General features: G+C 43.1%; 1 protein-coding gene across 2 annotated transcripts in view; it reads left to right on the forward strand.

Moving 5' to 3' along the window:
- Positions 1-21,714, forward strand: part of SOCS5 (suppressor of cytokine signaling 5) — a 56,678-nt gene that overhangs the window by 30,803 nt on the left and 4,161 nt on the right. Inside the window, exon 1 of one of the 2 annotated variants that reach the window (XM_082252480.1) lies at positions 7,499-7,550. The exons of the other annotated variant lie outside the window; for it this stretch is intronic. The gene's annotated coding sequence lies outside the window, so the exon portion shown is untranslated. Of the gene's footprint in view, positions 1-7,498; positions 7,551-21,714 lie in introns of those variants that run through there. 2 annotated transcript variants of the gene reach the window in all.

Below are 21,714 nucleotides of genomic sequence, written 5' to 3' on the forward strand. Positions count from 1 at the left end.
GGTCCAGGCAATTAGGGTGTACCTGGCAGCTACGGAGTCTTTTAGGAAATCTGACTTCCTCTGCACTCAAGGATGGACTTCGAAAAGGGTTGTCTGCTTCCTCTGCGACCATTTCCAGATGAATCAGACAGTGGTTCAGGCCTATTGCATCAGGGGTCAGGTTCCTCCTTTCCCTGTCAAGGTGCACTCTACTAGGGTGCTTGGTGCCTTCTGGGCTTTCCGTCATCAGGCGTCGGTGACGCAGGTTCACAAGGTGGCCACCTGGTCGTCGGTGCACACTTTTCTTACAGTTTTATAAAGTGGATGTGTTGACATCTGCGGATGCTTCTTTTGGCCGCAAGGTTTTAAAAGGATCTCTTTTTGAGGGTTTTTTTATTTTTTTTTTTTTTTTTTTTTTCTGTTCCCACCCCTAATGTTGTTTAACACTGCTTTGGGATGTCCCAATGGTTATGAATATCAGCTGTGTTTGTCAATGTACGAAATAGATTTTACGGTAAGTAAAAAAAAAAACATTTTCTATTTCTCTGATATTCATTGACGGACACAGCACCCACCCCTCTGGAGTTAGAATTCCTTCTGACACTGCTTGTATCAAAACTGAGCGGCTAAAGCAGAGGTAGATGGAGTATACCCCCCTGGGACTGCCCATGGGTGTAGCCAGAATTATTTTCGGTCTAGTGTCCTACTCCTTTGGGGGGCAGTATAACCCAATGGTTATCAGAGAAATGGATTTTACGGTAAGTCAAAAATGACGTTATCGATTGCATCATTGTTTAGTATTGGTTTTCACCAGCTTGTGGCAGCAGTCACACGTGCCTCGTTTTTGTGAAGAGGAAATGGGGTTGAGGCTTTTTTTTTTTTTTTTTTTTCAGTTAACAACTTCAGCCCACGTGTGGGTTCATTGCACATGTTTTGTTCAGACTGTCACTGTCCCTTTCTTGTATTGTGAAATCTCGCAGTACATTTCCATCCTGTTAAGGAATTTCTTTTGTAGCTTTTAAACACTTGGGTTACTAGATTTCTCATATTAAAGTGACCCTAAACACAGTGGGGTTGATTTACTAAAACTGGAGCAGTCAGAATCTGGTGCACCTATGCATGGTAGCCAATCAACCAACTTCAGTTTGTTCAATTAAGCTTTGACAAACCTGGAAACTGGTTTCTATGCAGAGCCGCACCAGATTTTGCACACTCCAGTTTTGGTCAATTAACCCTGCTCTGTGTTTTAATTTGCATTATCCCTTCTGTTTATATGGATGATGGCACTGCATTTACTTTAATAAAAAAATTTAATTACTTTTTTTTTTTTTTTTCTTTCAAAATTAATATACAGCGGTCATTTAACCAAGTTCCTTCCCATCCTATCAACAGGGAAACATGAGCAGGAGGATCTTCTAGTCCTCTGCTACTGGCCATATGTTAAAAAAAAAAAAAAAAAAAAATCCTTCAGATTACAAAGGAAAAATCTGTAGTTAACCACTTCTGCTCCAGGTCAATTCGGACACTTTTAACAAACATGCAAAAATTTGCATTTTTTTTCCTAGAATTTTTTTTTTATAAACCCCCAAACATTAAAAATTTTAAAGCAGAGGCCCTAGATAATAAAATTATTGATTGGTGTTGCAATTTTTAAGTCGCACGGTATTTGTGCAGTGCAGCATTTGTTTTTTTTTGTTTTTTTGAAAAATAAACTAGTAGCTTTTAATGCACAAAAAACAATAGAATACCCAATTGTTTGGTAAAATATAAAAGAGGATGTTACAGCAAGTAAATGGATACATAACATGCCACGCTTTAAAATTTCGCATGCTTGTGGAGTGGGGCCAAACTTTCAGTACTTGAGAATCTCCATAGGTGAGGCTTTAAAAGCCTTTACAGGTTACTAATTTTGATTTACACAGGATGTCTGGTGCTAGTTATTGCTCTCCCTATAACATTGGCGACAATACCTCACACGAGTGTTGTGAACACTGTTTACATGTGTGTGCAGGACTGACGCATGCATTTACTTTTGCGCTTAAGCACAGAGGGACAGGGGACACTTTAAATTTATTTTGTATTTGAATGTTTTGATCCACTTTATAGCTATCACAAAAGATGATCAGCATCCTCTGCGATAGCTTGGGCAGTGACAGGTGCTCCTTACTGAGAGGTCTGGGGTCTATTAGACACGACATCTCTCCCTTGCCCTTAAAAGCTTTCGATTGAACCAAAATAGGTTTGATCTCCATGCTTTTACAGGCTGATGACGGCCTGTTTCCATTGGCCAAAACCGGAAGCGAGAAGCTACTCGTAGCGTCTGGTTTCTTAGACCATAGAGAGGATCAGGGATGTCCTTCGTCTCTAAGGTCAGCTGGCAGAACCACTGGCTTCAGTCCTGGGAAAGGTGAAGGTGGGGAGAGGGGAGGCCCCTTCTGCCTCCTCTAAAAGTGATCCAGCAGCTAATTAGCTCCCAGGATTACTTTTACATTAAAGCCCATCTCCAGCTGAAAAAATAAATACTGGGATGCCTGTAGCGGCAGGCATCCTTGTATAACCCCTTCAACCAGACAACGTACAGGTACTGAGGTAATTGGTAATGTGAAAGGTTTTAAATCGACATACAAACATATTTTTAAACTCCAATCTTTATTATTTTGTGCACAAACATGAAGTGAGCTATCTAGGGGGCAGGTCTGCCATTAACAGCCTGTCATGCCCCTTCTGCCTGTGTCGATTGTGTATATGTGCTTAAAATCACAGGGAGGTGAAGCCTCAATCAATCAACATGTAATATCCCACCCATAGTAAAGGGTGGTTTAGTGGGCATGGAGGAGGAGAGATTGGGCTGCCCTTTATCCAGTGTGTATACACCCACATGTAACACTTAGGTGGGTTGCGCATATAAAAAAAAAGAGGAAATTAACAACTTAGAAGGGAAATGAAACTGGAGCATGCTTAGTAGATGTGGCAACAGGATCAACCAGGTTTATTTCCGTGTGTGTGTATGTATGTGTGTGTGTATATATTATAGCGGGGGGGTTGTAAATCAGTTTCTGCTGCTTTGGTATTAATAAAATTAACGGGCACTAGATGGGCAACAATAAGATGACCTCCAAAACAGGAAAGGTGGAGGCCACTGACACTTTTTCTCTACTCATCTTTTCTGATCGTTTTCCACTAGTTTTGCATTTGGCTAGGATCAGTCACTCCTGGTAGCATGAGGTGATACCTGGACCCAATAAAGGTTGCACAGGCAGTCCAACTCCTCCAGGATGGCACGTCAATACGTGCCATTGCCAGCAGGTTTGCTGCGTCTCCCAGCACATTCTTAAGATCATAGAGGAGATTCCAGGAGGGGACACATTGTTCCATGCTGTACAGTCAGGTGTCTGCATGTGAGTAATTTTACATTAAAGTAATTGGCTTATTATAAATAACCTGTTATACTTACCACCTCTATGCAGTTGGTTTTGCACAGGGCGGCCCAGAACTTCCATGTCTCAGGTCCCTCTTTGGCACTCCTGGCTCCTCCCTCATGTTGAGTGCCTCACACAGCAAGCAGCTTGTTGTTGGGGCACCCGAGCTAAGTCACAGCTCCCTGTGTCCATTCAGTTACGGAGCCATGACCCGCCCCCTCTCCTGATTGGCTGAATTTTTTTGATAGCAATGGGAGCCAATCGTGCCGCGCTGCTGTCTCAGCCAATGAGGGGGGGGCTCCCAGGCAGCTTAGACACTCCTGCAACATCCCTGGCTAAAGACGGGCTTGGGTAAGTATGAGGGGCGCTGCTGCACACAGGTTTTTTTTTTTCCTTTATGCATAGAATGCATTAAGATAGATATATAGAGATATATATATATATATATATATATATATATATTAAAAAAAAAAAAAAAAAAAAAAAACCTTTTGCCTTTACAATCCCTTAAAGCTGGAATTCCAGCTTAATGGATATTGTATAAATTGTGGAGCCATGTGTAGTCCTGGTATTTTTTTTGTGCATTTCCATCAAATCTTTGCATCCAGCATGAAAGCACTCTGTACTTGCCTTTGTTCTGGAGTTTCCTGTAATACAGACCAGTCACAGATGCTCTTTCCTTGTGCAGAGTGAGTGCCCGTTCACATTATTGCGGCTTGCGAGATCGCATGTAATTCGGAGCACACTGCTCCTTCATTACATGCGATCTCCTGTGCGGATGCAAGTTTAGCCATACACTTTGTATGGCTGAATTCGCAGCGCATTCGCACCAAACTCGCACATGAGGCATTTTTTGAGCCGCCTCAGAATCGGATCGCACAGTGGTTCACACTTGTGCGATCCGATTCTGTGCGAACTGTCAGATCGCACTGCGATATGCGATCAAACTGGGGGTGTCGTTAACATTTAATTGACACCCCCTGCATATTGCATATGGCAGTGTGAACTGCCAGAGGTGCAGATGCAATGCGGGATCACGCTGCATATTCGCAGCCTTCCCACATCGCACAAGTGTGAACCAAGCCTGAGTGGTCGTGTTTGCCACCTCTTGTAGTTTTTAGCAGGTTGCCTACAGTGGGTGGAGCTTCTGAGTCTCACCCACCCCTACCATGCCTCATTGCAGCACAAAACTAACAGCTAAAACTTGGCGTTTAGTGTGTCAATGGACCCTCAGTCCATCTATAGAAGCAGTTCTTCCTCCTTTTCACAGGGGCAAAAATTGTCTGTAGTAGGATTTCCCTTCCAAAACGTATCCCATACTGTTTTTTTTTTTTTTTTGCAGCTGCGTGTTTCTTTGTTTGCAGGATACATGGATATGGGAACTTTTGGATTGTGTTGGTCATGTGAATACAAAAATGGCAGAGAATAGTCTGTGTGCATTGACTCTAGAACAGCCTTTTTCAACCAGGGTGCCGAGGCACCCTGGTGTGCCTTGAGGTTTCTTCAGGGGTGCCTCAGCAAAATGCCCCAAACATTTCCCAAAAATTGTATACAAGGCAGCGGGTGAATGAAACCTGCCTTTTACGTTACACAAAGTCACAGGTTTTCCTTGTGCACCGTTACGGCCCTCTAGCTGCCGACCTGCTAATGACCAATGACCTCAGTTGATAAGGAGGATGTCAGTCCCCTGAGTAGCATGCTTGTTTGACCCTCCCCTGCTTCTCTCCATAAGTTTTGGGGTCATATTAGCTGATTGATAAAGAAAAACTGAGGAAAAAGAGAAAACATTGGAATACTAGTCAGTACCAACTTGTACCTCTAACGTTGGGCATCCTACGTGTGTGTATGTTGCTGCATTATGTAAAACTTTTAGGATGGGGTGCCTCAAGGCTGTCCATAATTTTTTAAAGGGCGCCTCGAGACTGTCCATAATTTCTGGGGTGTGCCTCGACTGAAAAAAGGTTGAGAAACACTGCTCTAGAAGGTCAAAACTAATCAAATTGGCTCTGCTGCTATGATTCAGATGAAGCTTCCTCTGTAAGCTGTGCTGTCAGTCAGCATGTTAGCAGAGGGTGTGGGAATAGACAAGTGTTTAGGATGTCAGCACCTGGACTGCATATCAGCAGCTCTTCATTAGAAACACAGAAGGTAAAACGGTTTTATTTTAGCAATGCATGGGTAGCGATGAAATTTGGTGCCAGTGTGAAATGTTTCCACTTGGTTATTCAACTTTTCCCTCCTAGTTTGTCATTTAATTCCTGCAGAAGCTGAGAATATTTATAGAAGACTTGATATGTAAAGGAAAGAATAGCAGGAATTTTCTGCTAGTGAAAAACGAACCCTTTTCCTTTGCTTGCAGTACTAGGGTATATGCACTTTTTTTTTTTTGCATTGCCAGATGTGATATAAATATATTATTGGAAAAAAAATTCCGCTTTGCAGCCAACAGCTACAAGTAGCAGAACATTTGTGTGGGGAATAAATACCCACGTGTCTTAGCTTCTCTGAGCCAGTATAATCTGGGAAGTTGAGTGGCTATCTGTTTAGTGTAGGCTTTCATTGTTACTTGAAAAACTTTTTTTTTTTTTTTTTTTTTTTTTTTTTTTTTTTTTTTGCAACATTAGTGCAAATAGTATATACTCTTCTTTTTTTTTTTTTTTTTTAAGATACCTTGTGAAGAAGTTAAACTGACTGCACTGAATACTGATGTTATTTTGTGCAGGTTTGTGGTTTATGCCTCCTAACAGTATTAGATTAGTAACAGATGTGGAAATATCACTACAGTCGGGTAGTGCAGGCATGTAACATCCTTACAATCCCCCAGTCGGTTGTCTGACACTGCTGTTGGTTGAGTGAGCAGACCCAATCAGTAAGAGTAATAGTTCCCTATATACTACATAGAGCCAGAAATCTGACCACACTGTTAATAGTGGTTAACCTTTTTTTGGCCAGAGGTCATTGAGGCTTAGTTGCCTCGGCCAAATTTAGCAGGGACAGTATGTGTTAAAGGAGAAGTACAGCCAAAGCTTGTTTGGCTTTACTTCTCCCTGGATCACAGGAATACAGTCTGTTCTGCACTAATGTACCCCCTTTTTTAGGCTGAAGCCCACTGTCAGCTGGGGGTCACAGAGCCAGTCAAGGCTTGGGCAAGATCGCGACAAGTCAGGATCCGCCCACATGCCTGGACCAGAACCTGGCTCAACCTCTTAGCGACCCGCTGAGTTCCTGAGCCAGCCTCTCCACAGCCAGCAGTGACTGAATCACCAGCTCTCTGCTCAGGGAGCCCTGAGAACCGAGCGATCAGCGGTGTTTGTTCAGTTCTCAGTGTGGGCCCGGTAGGGGGCATCTACATAGGCAAGTATGATTCTGCAAAAAAAGCCCCTTCTGTTAAACCATGCTCTTCTTCTTTTTTTTTTTTTTTTTTTTTTTAATATGCAAAGTGGTTATATATTTTACTACTATAATTGTGTCAGGCAATTACAATTTTTTAAAAAAGAAAAAAATTCTAATAAGCGCTAATACCACAGTGTAAGCAGCCAGCACAAAATAACTGATATACAAGTTATAGGAATACAAAAAAGGCAAATAAGTGCAGCGCTAAAAAATTGGAGGAAGGCATTAACATGACAATACCAACTTGTGATAACATGGTGAAGGCATTGGTTTTTTTTTTCACCATGTTATCACAAGTTGGTATTGTCATGTTAATGCCTTCCTCCAATTTTTTAGCGCTGCACTTATTTTCCTTTTTTGAATTACAATTTTAAACAGGTGCAGTACCATCTACATGCTGCTGTGGCCCATGCAAACTAAACATTTTCCTAAATGAATGCTTCAGTTTGCAAGTGATGGCCTTCATAACTGATATGGGAGTCACACGATTGATCAAATCAAGATCCGTCAAGATACATAGTATGAATATTTTCAAATCTCTATACACCAGTGACTGACTGTAGAATAACTGAACATCTGTAAATTTAGCCATTGTTTTGCTTTTAGCAGTTAGCCTCAGCATTACTTCCACTGCCACGTTTAACGCTTTCTCCTTCACTACACTTATAGCTTATTTTTTTCTTTTATTTTATTTTTACCTTAGGCAGAACCCCTATTAGAAATCTGACAATTATCCGTTTCCTTTTTACTTGATTGCAGGTAAGTACTATACTCTGAACATATAGAAACATAACTGGTATGCATAGGTGGCCCTTGATTTTCTGAGCTGTTAGTTTACGGGAATTAGAGGGATTTTACCTGCAAACTAATCTAAGCCATCTTGGACCAATAAAATATAAGAAGATAATGCTATGTCCCTTGGATGCTAATGTTGTGACTCTGTGAATGTGCCCCCTTTCTAGTGCTATAAGTGTACTGGCTTCTGTTTTAAATTCTCAGATTTGCACCAGAAACCTCACTGATTCCATTCCCTTTTGCGCACAAACCATGGAAAAACTGATTGCTGGCCAACAGATAAATATTTAGTGGGTCTCCTCCTAAAGCCTAGTACATACTAGTAGGGCTGAAAAAAAAAAACTGCTCCAGAGGAGCTGCTGTACTAACAATTCGATGTTAGTACGGTGATCTCCCCTGCTGTTGTGTTCTCGCAGGGGGACGCCACCTCACCATAACACTCTGGTCAGCACTCTTGGCCATTGGCTGAGAGTGCTGATCGGGAGCCAGTCAGTCGGCAGACCTTTTTTTCGGTCATATCCAGCTTCAGTACACGGACCAAATGTCAGCCAGTTTCTATTAAACTGGCCGATGCCGCAAGACATTTGGCCCATGTGTACTAGGCTAAGGGGAGACTGTTGAAGATTAGAGGCTGCAGATAATATTCATGCACCATTCACACCTAAACTTTTTGTATCAAGTAGCTTGAAACTCCTAAATGCTCGATGGAAAAAAAGTGTTTTCTCCTATAGAAATGCATCCAGATGTGAGAATGTGTTTATGTGCGTTTAGGAGCATTCTGCTCATATGTACAGTTACTTCCCCACCGGGAAGTGACCAAATAGTGCCAGGAATTCAGCCAAAATCTATTTTGGACAACAATGCCAACAATGTGGAGGAGATACTTTGGCTAAGTTGTTAGCACTTCCACCTAGCAGCACTAGGGTCTTTGGTTCAAATTCACAGCGGCTTCACCTGCATGGTGTTTGCATGTCCTCCCTGTGCCTGCATGGGTTCCCTCCGGGTACTCCAGTTTCCTCACATGCCAAAGACATGCTGGTAGGTTAACTATTTTGTTCTGGTTTTAATTGACCCTGTATGAAATGTGAGTTGCAGACCTTAGAATGTAAGCTCCCTAAGGGCAGGAACTGATGTGAATGTAAAATATATTCTTTATCTTTCTTTTAACTTGCAAAGTGCTGCGTAAATTGACGGCGCTATACAAGTACCTATAATAACAAAAAATTGTCTTTTCAATATCAAGACCTTTTATCCAGATGGTGAGGGAGCACCCCTTTCTGTACAACCCTCAGGACTCCCATTACAAGGTGCTGTGCTCTCCTGGGTCTCTTCCTCCTCATTGGCTTCCACCATGGTCAATCACATCCAGTGAGCCAATGAGGAGACAGTGGAGGCGGCATCAAGCCAGGCTTCATGTGAGAATAGACACACAGATCAGCAGTTTGGGTGCGAGCCTGCTCGGGTGCCCCCATAGCAAGCTACTTGCTGTGGGGGAACTCAGCAGGAGGGGGGAGGTGCCAGGAGTGCCGGCGTGGGACCCGAGAGGAGAATCGGGGGTTCTTTGTGCAAAACCACTACACAGAGAAGGTAATAACATGTTTGTTAGTGATTTAATATCACTATTTTTGTGGCAGTTTTCTTTTCTTTCCCAAATAAATGGGAAAAGATCTGTTGCCACCAAATGAGAGCCCAATTTGGCCTAAAAAAAAAAAATTGTGAGGATATACAAATTTTTACAAAAACATGTAAAAGCTGGAAAAATAAGTTCAGGCGATTTGGATTTGTTTTACACTTTGTGAAGGGGTTAAGAAAAAAAAAAGAGGGGGGGAGGGGGGAACTACTAGAATTTAAACTGACATTTTATGACTATAGGTTGTTGTACATGATCCAAAACTTGCCACTCTGTCTCAGTCAGCAATAACAGGATGGACCCAGTATCTTTGGATCATCCTTCTCTTTCTTTTCTAATATTGCGTTACTGCAGCTGCTGCCATGAAATGCTCCATTTCATCCTTCATTGTTTGGAGCGCGTAAAGCACCACAGAACATAGAGAAAACCAAGGAGATACAGAGCATCCGGAAAGTATTCACAGCGCTTCACTTTTTCCACATTTTGCTACAGCCTTTTTCAAAAATGGATTCATTATTTTCCTCAAGTCTACAAACACCTCATCATAACGTGAAAGAAGTTTGTTTTGAAATCTTTTGCAAATTTGTTAAAAATAAAAAAATCCCATGTACAGAAGTATTCACAGCCTTTGCCATGACACTTCAAAATGAGTTTAGGTGCATCCTGTTTCCACTGATCATCCCTGAGATGTTTCTACAACTTGGAGTTCACCTGTGGTAAATTCAGTTGATTGGACATGATTTGGAAAGGCGCACATCTGTTTATAAGACAAAAAGAGAGAGAAGACCAAGCGCCAATCTAAGTGTAGCAATGCAGTTGATTTAATAGCAATTAAAAGAGTATTACTCACAAACGTGCGTTAAAAACAGGCATCTCAAATAGTATAGGGCATCTGGGCGCTATTCATCCAGGGTGTCATTCCGGATCCCTTGTGGAGCTGGCGCTGTGGGGGATGAGCGGCGATCTCCTGTTGTGAGGCAGGGGACGTGCAGATCCTTCAGCGGTGGTGTAGCAGCGTGGGTCCTTGGGTCGGTGCTACACCACCGCTGAAGGATCTGCACGTCCCCTGCCTCACAACAGGAGATCGCCGCTCATCCCCCACAGCGCCAGCTCCACAAGGGATCCGGAATGACACCCTGGATGAATAGCGCCCAGATGCCCTATACTATTTGAGATGCCTGTTTTTAACGCACGTTTGTGAGTAATACTCTTTTAATTGCTATTAAATCAACTGCATTGCTACACTTAGATTGGCGCTTGGTCTTCTCTCTCTTTTTGTCTTGGATCCATACAGGGTTGCTTCACCCTACAAAGCCTGCAGCCATCAAAGTGTTTAGCAATTCCACTGGACTCAATCATCTGCATTTTGCCCATATCTAGATTATCGCAGCAGCTCGTGTAATCCGATTGCGCCAATCTCTCCCCCCCTTTTTTTCCTGCACATCTGTTTATATACAGTCCCATAGGTACCAGTGCATGTCAGAGCACAAACCAACCTATGAAGTCCAAGGAATAGTCTGTAGACCTTTGAGACAGGATTTTATTGAGGCACCGATCTGGGGAATGGTTCAGAAAAGTCTGCAGCATTGAAGGTTCCAATGAGCACACTTGCCTCCATATGTAAATGGAAGAAGTTTGGAACCACCAGGACTCTTCCTAGAGCGAGCCACCTGGTCAATCTAAGCGATCGTGGAAGAAGGGCCTTAGTTACGGAGTTGACCAAGATCCCAGTGGTTACTCTGACAGAGCTTCAGCGTTTCTCTGTGGAGAGAGGAGAACCTTCCAGAAGAAAAACAATCTCTGCAGCACTCCACCAATTAGGTCTGTATGGTAGAGTGGGCAGAGGGAAGCCACTCTTTGTAAAATGCATGTGACAGCCCGCCTGGAGTTTGCCAAAATGCACTGTAAAGACTCAGATCACGAAAAACAAAATTCTTTGGTCTGATGAAACAGATTGAACTCTTTGGCCTGAATGGCAAGCGTCATGTCTTGAGGAAACCAGGCACTGCTCATAACCTGGCCAAAACCATCTCTACAGTGATGCATGATGGTGGCAGCATCATGCTGTGGGGATGTTTTTTTAGTGGCAGGAATTGGGAGACTAATTGGGATCGAGGGAAAGATGAATGCAGCAATGTACGGAGACATCCTTGATGAAAACCTGCTCCAGAGCGCTCTGGACCTCATACTGGGGCAAAGGTTTATCTTCCAAAAGGACAACTACAATAAGTAAACAGCCAAGATAACAAGGGACTGGCTATTGGACAACTCTGCGAATGTCCTTGAGTGGCCCAGTCAGTCCAAACCTGAACCCAATAGAAATCTCTGGAGAGATCTCAAAATGCCTGTGCACCAACGCTCTGCATCCAACCTGATGGAGCTTGAGATGTCCTGCAAAGAATGTCCAAAAATAGGTGTCCAAAGTTTGTAGTATCACTGAAAAACACTGTAATTGGTGCCAAAGGCTCTTCAACAAAGTATTGAGAAAAGACTGTGAATACTTCTGTACATTGTTTTTTTTTTTCCTTTTTAATAAATTTGCAAATATTTCAAACTAACTTCTTTCACTTTGTCATTATGGGGTATTTGTAGAGTTTTGAGGGAAATCAACTTTGGAATAAAGCTGTAACATAACAAAAAATGTAAGAAAAGTGAAGTGCTGTGAATACTTTTTGGATGAACTGTAAAATAAAAATAGCCCAGAAAGCAGAAACCTAGCAGCAAATGTCAGATAATAGCTAAAAATTAAAAAAAAAAAAACTCTGCTGTAACAATGTTTAAAAAGCATGCGACAAAAGATGATGCTCAGAAGTGAGTGCTGTCTAACAAAGGATCTCTTCTGTGTACATCAGTCCATGGCAGTGTAAAGAAAGTGCCAAATGAGATTTAAATCAAGGGTGAATCAAATGTAAAACGCGATAAAAACTGTACCAACAATGAAAAAATATGCAGCTGATCATTTGTTTGGAAAATAAAAAAATTTGTGGTCATTAACATTTGTTAAACTTAGAAAATATTGTCCCGTAATGCTTAAAAACTAAAAAAAAATAAAAAATAAAATAAAGCGTGCGACACAAGTTGACAGTCCTTGTGCATTGTTTAAGAGCGTTGGAAATGTTCCTGTTAGGTGGACTGACTGTAAGTAATGAGTAAGTGCAGTTTGAAAGAAATTATCACACCCCACCCCTCTTCCATAATAAAGTGGGGAATAATAACTTTTGCCAGGTTTTTGTTTTTCCCAGACTTTGGGATTGATTTACTAATAGGAAAATAGACTGTTCACTGTGCAAGGACATTTTTGCCAGAGCTAAAGTAGTTCTAAAGGCAGAGGGTTTTTTGACCTTCATGCATTCTCTGCATTAGGGCTCTTTCACGTTGAGAAGTTTTTTACCTTGCATCAGTGTGAAAGGGCCCTAATGTTTCCCTTTAAATCCTATGGGATTTTTCACACCGCTGTGGGTGCAGTGTGTTCAAAAGTCCTGCATACTGCATCTTTGGTGTGGTTTTGAAAACTGCACCAAAAAGTCGCAGCTTTGCATTGAAATTAATGGAAATCGCAGTAACACTTGTGATTTTGCGTTTGAGTCACATGTCCATTTTTCACAGGTGCTGACGCCCAAAAAACGCACCAGTAATGCATCTGAGAAACAGCAAAATCATACGGTTAAAAAAAAGTCTATTAGAGCAGCAAGAAAGGGGCCTTAACCCTTTCGTGCCTTAGGGTGAAACAAATCTAAATGCCTTAGCCCAATTTTTTTGTAATTTTTGACACGTGTTCGTAAAACCGTAGATATTACAACTACTTTTTGCATCCCGGATTCTTTTTTTTTTTTTTCTTTCAGGACAAATTGAGCTTTCACTTAGCGGTAAATTATAATGGATATCTCCTGATTTGATATTTTTTTTTTTTTTTTTTTTTTTTTATTTATCAAAGGTAAACTGGCCCAAAATAATAAAAAAAATTATATATATATATATATATATATATATATATATAATATATATATATATATATATATTTTTTTTTTTAACTGTATATTTCTTGCTACTACCATAACCCGAATAAGGCTGGTGTAAAAGGTGCGCTGATTATAACCTGTGTAAAGCTGCAACTGTAGAAAAATGTGAAAATCTCGTAGTGATAAAATCGAGTGCACTAAACAGGTGTAATGGTGTTCTTCAACGAGGGGCACTAAATAATGCTTAAATCAAAAAGCAAGTATTCATTGATATAACACAACAAACAAATGTGTTAACCAAACAGTGTACAAGTCTTCTAAAACCTTAGAAATAATGATGCACAATGCCAACAAAAAAAGTGTACACAATCCCAGATGCAAAATAAAGTCCAAGTAAGAATAATGTCCGTGATAAGTGACAAAGCAGAACAGTGCTCCAGGAAACAGCCAGAAAACAACTTTGTGTGTCTGATGTCCCACCACTGATAACAGATTTCCTTCTTACCAGAGCTCAGTATTAAAAGGGCATATAGACAGCCAAATCCAATGTGAAGACCCTCAAGTGGAGGAGAAAAATAGGTGAATATCTTCCCACACCTTCCTTCAGGAGGGTGGGTAATCCTCTTACTGGATGGTCACACAGTTAGGGCCTATGGATATTCCCTGGTTTGAAAATACACTTCCTTCTTTCCTTCAGGTCCCTCAATGGACCAATGTTCCCGGGTGGTCTTGGGCTACTCAGGTCCTCAGTGTTCAACATAAGAGACAAAAAGCGGCCAATAGTGCATTATCCCCAGACCATTTATTGATAAAGTGGGTACACTTACACCAGAGATTACTGCCGGGGAGTCAAATCTACCGATCAATATACTGGAACTTTGGGTGATTTGTCTGGCTCCTTGGGCAAATCTCCTTCAGGAGTGCCAGGTAAGGATCAATCGGACAATGTCACCGCCGTGGCGTATGTCTATCACCAACGTTGCAAAAAGTGTCCTAGCAGCTCAGAAAGTAGCTGGCATTCTAAAGTGGGCGGAACGTTTCATTCCAGCTCTGTTTATACATATTCCAGGGGTGGAAAATTGGCAGGCGGATTACCTCAGTCAACAGGCCTTGGACCAAGGAGAATGGTCCCTTCAGCTGTGTCTCCAGTGGGGAACTCTCAAGGTGGACCTGTTGGCCTCTCGTCACAACAGGAAGGTGCAGAGATTCGTGTTAAGGTGTCAGGATCCTCTAGCCGACGCACTGGTGGCTCCTTGGGGCCAGTACTGTCTGATACATGCCTTTCCCCCTTTCAAACTTCTGCAGAGGATCGAGGCAGACGGAATTCTGGTCATCCTTGTGGCCCCAGACTGGCATCGCTGGTCTTGGTACATGGATCTGGTACGGCTGGTCACCAATGTTCCTTGGCGGCTTCCTGTCAGGGAAGACCTGTTGACCCAAGGGCCGATCTTCCATGCTGCTTTACAGTCGCTGGCTTTAACGACTTGGCTGTTGAAAATCAAGTGCTGAGGTATAGGGGGTTGTCTGACTCGGTGATTCCCACATTGTTGAAGTCTAGAAAATCTACCTCCTAGAAAGATTTTACCATCGCGTCTGGAAGTACAGTGGGTACGGAAAGTATTCAGACCCCCCTTAAATTTTTCACTCTTTGTTATATTGCAGCTATTTGCTAAAATCATTTAAGTTCATTCTTCTTCCTCATGAATGTACATATAGCACCCCATACTGACAGAAAAACACAGAATTGTTGACATTGTTGCAGATTTATTAAAAAAGAAAAACTGAAATATCACATGGTCCTAAGTATTCAGACCCTTTGCTGTGACACTCATATATTTAACTCGGGTGCTTTCCATTTCTTCTGATCATCCTTGAGATGGTTCTACACCTTCATTTGAGTCCAGCTGTGTTTGATTATACTGATTGGACTTGATTAGGAAAGCCACACACCTGTCTATATAAGACCTTCCAGATCACAATGCATGTCGGAGCAAATGAGAATCATGAGGTCAAAGGAACTGCCTGAAGAGCGCAGAGACAGAATTGTGGCAAGGCACAGATCTGGCCAAGGTTACAAAAAGATTTCTGCTGCACTTAAGGTTCCTAAGAGCACAGTGGCCTCCATAATCCTCAAATGGAAGACGTTTGGGACGACCAGAACCTTTCCTAGAGCTAGCCGTCCGGCCAAACTGAGCTATCGGGGGAGAAGAGCCTTGGTGAGAGAGGTAAAGAACAACCCAAAGATCACTGTGGCTGAACTGCAGAGATGCAGTCAGGAGATGGGAGAAAGTTGTAGAAAGTCAACCATCACTGCAGCCCTCCACCAGTCGGGGCTTTATGGCAGAGTGGCCCCGACGGAAGCCTCTCCTCAGTGTAAGACACATGAAAGCCCGCATGGAGTTTGCTAAAAAACACCTGAAGGACTCCAAGATGGTGAGAAATAAGATTCTCTGGTCTGATGAGACCAAAATAGAACTTTGTGGCCTTAATTCTAAGCGGTATGTGTGGAGAAAACCAGGCACTGCTCATCACCTGTCCAATACAGTCCCAACAGTGAAGCATGGTGGTGGCAGCATCATGCTGTGGGGGTGTTTTTCAGCTGTAGGGACAGGACGACTGGTTGCAATCGAGGGAAAGATGAATGCGGCCAAGTACAGGGATATCCTGGACAAAAACCTTCTCCAGAGTGCTCTGGACCTCAGACTGGGCCGAAGGTTTACCTTCCAACAAGACAATGACCCTAAGCACACAGCTAAAATAACGAAGGAGTGGCTTCACAACAACTCCGTGACTGTTCTTGAATGGCCCAGCCAGAGCCCTGACTTAAACCCAATTGAGAAAATCCAGGTGTGAAAGACTTGTTGCATCTTTCCCAAAAAGACTCCTGGCTGTATTAGATCAAAAGGGGGCTTCTACTAAATACTGAGCAAAGAGTCTGAATACTTAGGACCATGTGATATTTCAGTTTTTCTTTAATAAATCTGCAACAATGTCAACAATTCTGTGTTTTTCTGTCAGTATGGGGTGCTATGTGTACATTCATGAGGAAGAAGAATGAACTTAAATGATTTTAGCAAATGGCTGCAATATAACAAAGAGTGAAAAATTTAAGGGGGTCTGAATACTTTCCGTACCCACTGTATATTGTGTGGCGGGAATCTCTGGGAGTTTCTCCCGTACCTTTTTTTCAGTGGCTCGAATTTTGGCGTTCCTCCAAAGAGGTGTGAAACAGCGCCTGACCTTGGGTACCATCAAGGGCCAGGTTTTGGCCTTAGCGATTTTTCTTTCAATGTCCTTTTGGCTACGCATTGCTTGGTTCGCGCCTTAGTTCAGGGGGTTTGCCACTTGGCTCCACCTGTGCAGTCTCTGTTGCCTCAGTGGGATCTCAATTGGGTACTGTCGGTTCTTCAGAAACCACCTTTTGAAAATATTTGCGAGATTCCTCTGCTTACATTATCCCAGAAGGTAGCCTTCTTAGTGGCGACTACTTCAGCATGCAGGGCTGGCAGCTTTGTCTTGTCCACCTTATTTGGTGGTTCAGAGATAAGTGGTGCTTCGACCTTGTCAGTCGTTCCTTCCTAAGGTTGTCTCTGGTTTCCATCTGAATGAAGACCTTGTGTTGCCTTCCCTGTGGCCTAAGCTTCCTAAGGAGATTGCCTTGCAATCTCCGGATGTGGTTCGGGCGATCAGTAGTGTGTACTTGGCTGTGACCAAGTCGTTTAGGAAATCAGGCTCCTTTTTTGTATTAGGGATGGACCTTGCATGCTCAAGGGGACATGGAGAAGAAACGAACCCTTAAAGAAACATAGAAGGTCCATGCTACTATTAGACGTATTGCATTTATTTTATAAAATATGTGAGTTTAGTGTCACTTAAACACTTGCCATGGATAGGCTATTTAGAAACAACCTGGACTCATGTCTGCAGCAGTAGCCTTGGGCTTGTATTGCATTTTTTTTTCCCCACAGCCAGGCCTTCCTGGATTTTTTATTTTTTTTTTTAACAGTACTGTGAAGTGCGCCCCTCTCCCTATTGCCCTCAGGGAGCCCAAGCTTTCCCTATCCTCCAGGGAGCCCAAGACCATAGTCAATTTCAGGATGGAGAGCAAACACAGATCGGGGAACATCTGTTCCTCGCTCTGCTCTGTGGGGAATGAAAACAAAAATCACTCAGCAAAATTGCACCCTTGCCTTTTTTTTTTTTTTTTTTTTGGTAGCTAGGATCTTGGCTTTCTTGCCTTGGGCATGATCAAGGGCCAAGTGTTGGCTTTGGTGATGTACTTCAAACGCCCGTTGGCTGCTAATACCTACCTTGATTCACACTTTTCTTCAAGGGGTGTGTCATATGGCTCCTCCGAGATCCCCCTTGCTTCTGTGGGATATGACTTTTTGGTTTGGTCTATTCAAAAGGCTCTTTTTAAGAATATAGGGACATATCTCTGCCTTTGTTATATCAGAAGGTTGCCTTTTGGTGGCTATTACTTCTCCGACCTAATCTGTTTTTTTTTTTCTTCCTGCGGTGGTATCTGATTTCAATGCAGACATTGTTTTGCCTTCACTCTGTCCTAAGCCTACACATCCCAAAGAAATTGCCTTGCACTCTCTGGATGTGGTTCGGGCGATCAGGGTTTGCCTGTTGGCCACAGAGTCCTTTAGAAAATCCTTTTTTTTTTTTTTTTTTTTTTTTTTTTTTTGTCCTTACAGAGGGATCTTGTAAGGGTTTGGCTGCATCTGCGGCGAATATGTCCAAATGGATTAGGCAGACAGTTGTACAGGCTTATTCATTGAAGGGTCAGGTTCCTCCTTTCCCTGTGACAGAGCGTCCTACCAGAGCGCTGAGTGCATTTTGGGTTTTTCCTCATCAGGCCTCTGTAAGGCGGCGACTTGGTCATCCGTCAGCTTTTACAAAATTCTACAAGGTAGATTTGTTGTCCTCTTCGAATGCATCCTTTTGGCCGTAAGGTTTTGCTGCTGTTTAAAGAGAATTGTTTTTCTCTTTCGGGGGTTTATATTTGCTTTCTATGGGTAATCTCCTGTGGTTCCTGGTTGAACTTTGTTACCCAGTTGGCTATGTTTAAACTTTGGAAAAACGTTACCTGTTTTTTCTTGTTTTTTTAATTTTGGTTGCGTTCTTCCCAACCCTCATGCCTATACTGCTTTGGGACGTCCCTATGGTATAAGAAGCATAAGAGTTGCGTCTGTCAATGGACAATAGAGAAAATAGGATTTTTGTAAGAACTTACTGTAAAATCCTTTTAGCTGAAGTCCATTTACAGACGCAGCACCCGCCCCTTTGTTATAGGGATGGTTTGTGTCATCTTTTTCACTGCTTACTACAAAACTGGCGTGTGGTGTGAAGAACAGCCCCTTTAGGCGTGTCGGTGAATTTTTTTCCTGCCTAGTACTACTCCTGTAGGGGACAGAATAACCCTATGGTATAAGAAGCATAAGAGCTGCGTCTGTCAATGAACTTCAGAGAAAAGGATTTTACAGTAATGGCACTTTTCTACTGCAAGTACCGGCTCTGCTCTGCTTGGCCCGGTTTGCTTTTCCACTGCTGGTACCGCATGGTACGGTGTTGGAACGGTTCGGTATGGTACAGTATGGTTTGCTTTTCCACTAAAGTAGTACTAAAGTTAAGTGGGTGGGATAACAACGGGGTGGGTGGGATTCTCTGACCAATCAGTGGCTAGTAGTGACTGCATGCAAAGGATTGTGGGATATGGTACCGGGTATGGTACCTCCTTGGAACCACAATCGAGGTGGTACTGTTTTTGAGAGCCGTACCGTTCGGTTCCATGCAGTGGAAAAGTGCCGCTGTACCGTACCGAACCGTTCCTACCCCATACCATGCGGTACCAGCAGTGGAAAAGCACAAAAGCGAGCCGAACCGTTCGGTTCCATGCAGTGGAAAAGCGCCATAAGTTCTTAGAAAGATCCAGTTTTTATTTTAATAAAAAAAAAAACTTCACAACCGCTTTTAATACTGAGTAATGAAACGAGGTGGAAGTTTTAGTTGTAACAATGCTTAAAACAAAGTTCATGTTATCGTAAATTATGTAAGGGCTCCTAATGTTTTTGCAAAGCTGTCACATGTTGCCACACTGCAGCTGTGTTTTTGTCTACACTAACCAGTATTTTGGTTCACGTTTCCTGTTAAGGTAGAGGGATGTTGATGTTTTTGCAATTCTTACCAACTTCCTGGCACATGTTGTCAGTGGATTTACTGTTTAAAGCCACCTTTTGCATTCTATTTTATACTTGCATAAGTGAATATTAGGTCTATTTATTTATCTTCAGGCATTCAATTGATGCAAATAATGTTATCAAAGTAGTGTTTTTTTTTTTTTTTCAAAACCTCTACACACACACACACACACACACACACTATAAAAAGTCTACACACCCTTGTTAAAATGTCAGGTTTCTGTGAGTGTAGCTGAAGCCCCCACTCTTCCTTTAGGCATCTGCCAGCCTGAGGATCTGTGCAATTGCGGCTGAGCCCCACAAGAAATTTAGGCTGCGGCCTGCTGGGCCATATGGTTAGCTTGCCACCTCCCTTGGACCGGGTGGCCCTGTGGGGGTGCTTCATTTTTAATGACAGCCTTGCCGTCATTGTGTGGGCCACCTGACTTGTATTAGCGATGACACCCTGCATGCACGTCCATCACTGCAGGCAGGCCCCCTTTTAAGGTGGCTGTGTCATATTTGGAGGGCAACCCCCCCCCCCCTTATTTTTTTTGCAGGGTCCAATAGGTGGTTCATTTGTGGACCCTTGGCCAGAGTCCCCTTTTGTGGGATCGCAGTCAGCGGCCTCCCCTGATTTTTTTTTTTTTTTTTTTTTTTTTTGGGGGGGGGCGGGGGTGAGTTAAGTATATAGCGACACTACTGGGTCTGCGTCCACGCTCAGTGTGCTCAGATGGACAGGATGATTCCTCTGCTCCTCTAGCCAAGCTTAAATAGGCACTGGTGGATGCACTGTCAGTGCATGGAGGTTGCGTCTAATGCCGTGTCGGAGGCATCGGTTCCTTTTGGCACCCACAGGCCCTCCAAAGCGGCGGGGGTGTTCCTCTTTCCGCTTACCTTGACAACATTGTCACAAACAGTGGAGCTGTCCAAAGCACAGTGGTTGCTAGGCGTTTTTTTTGCTTGCGGTATACTTATGAGGATTTACTGCGTAAAAGGTGGACGGTCCCACCCTGTAGTGAACTTGTAGTTTCCAGATCAACTTAAGTTACCTTCATCCTTTACAGGTCCAGCTAATAAGAGGGCGGATGCTCTGGCCCGCCATATGTGCACTATGGCTGGTTCGGCAATTAGGCTGGTAATTACTATTGCCCTGGTGTCGCGAACTCTGAGTGGGCTAAGCTTTTACGCTGGGACCTGGAGGGAGCATAGCTTTCCCCTGTCTTTGCGGAGCTGGCAGACCGGTTGGTCCAGGGGCTACAGTTTGTCTTGCCTCTTTGCATGTGGCTCCTTTGATTTCTAGGCTGTCTGTAGCAGTGGTCCTTCGGCGTAGTGTCTGGCTAAAATGCTGGTTTGCGGACTAGACTTCTAAGAAGGCCTTATCTGATCTCACTCTTGGAGCGGGTCACCTGCTTGAAGCTTCCTTGGATGACATCGTTAAGGGTCTCATGGGGGCAGACGTACTCTTCTTCCACAGGCTACCTAGGGCAAAGAGCCCCGTAGTAGACATGGGCCATTCTTTGTCTCTCAGGATCACAAGATTAGGGATCAAACGTCAGGGTCTCCACCAGAGGTTCCTAGAGGACCTGGTCTAGCAAGCCATGAGCAGGCTCTTCCAGACCTGTGGACAAGGCTGCCTCTGCATGAAGGTGTGCCCTCACCTGTATCTGGAGTGGGGGGGGGGGGGACATCTTCGCTGATTTCCGGATCAATGGACCCTATCTTGTACAGGTCAAGTGGGTCCACAGTTAATCAGTCAGGCTACGAGATCAAGTTCAGGCTTGTCCACCGGAAAGGTTTTTTCCCTTCCAACCTGCACCTGTCCCCAGATCACTTACTGGGTCTCCTTGGGGGCAGTGCAAGACTTTATTTCAAGGGGTTATGGTTCCAGTTCCGACTTTGGAACATTTTTAAGGGTTTTTTACTCAAACCTCTTTACAGTCCCCAGGAAGGAAGGCAAGGTAAGTCCAATTCTGAACCTCAAGGCACTAAGCTGCTTTGTGCGAGTACAGAAGTTTTGCATGGAGTCCATTCACATGGTAGTGGCATCCCTACAACACGTGTTGTATATATGAAGCTATTTGACCCTTGCGTTCATTCTATTTCCACTGCAGGGTGCAATTTGGTAACATTTTGTATAACAATTTTGGTAACAATTTGTATAACAGGATATAACAGTTTAACACTTGCAGAGGTGTCGAATGCTGAAATCTGATGAATGCTACAGCTTTCAGTGGAGAAAATATAGGCAACTAAGGCCACTGGAGGTGTAACTATATTCCCTACTTTTACAAGGAACTATTTGAGAAATGTCGCTTTAGGTGCAATTTTGGTTTGCTTGGCTTACTGTCGAA

Source organism: Pelophylax lessonae (assembly GCF_965119305.1).
Source record: "Pelophylax lessonae genome assembly, chromosome: 3".
Classification (NCBI taxonomy): domain Eukaryota; kingdom Metazoa; phylum Chordata; class Amphibia; order Anura; family Ranidae; genus Pelophylax; species Pelophylax lessonae.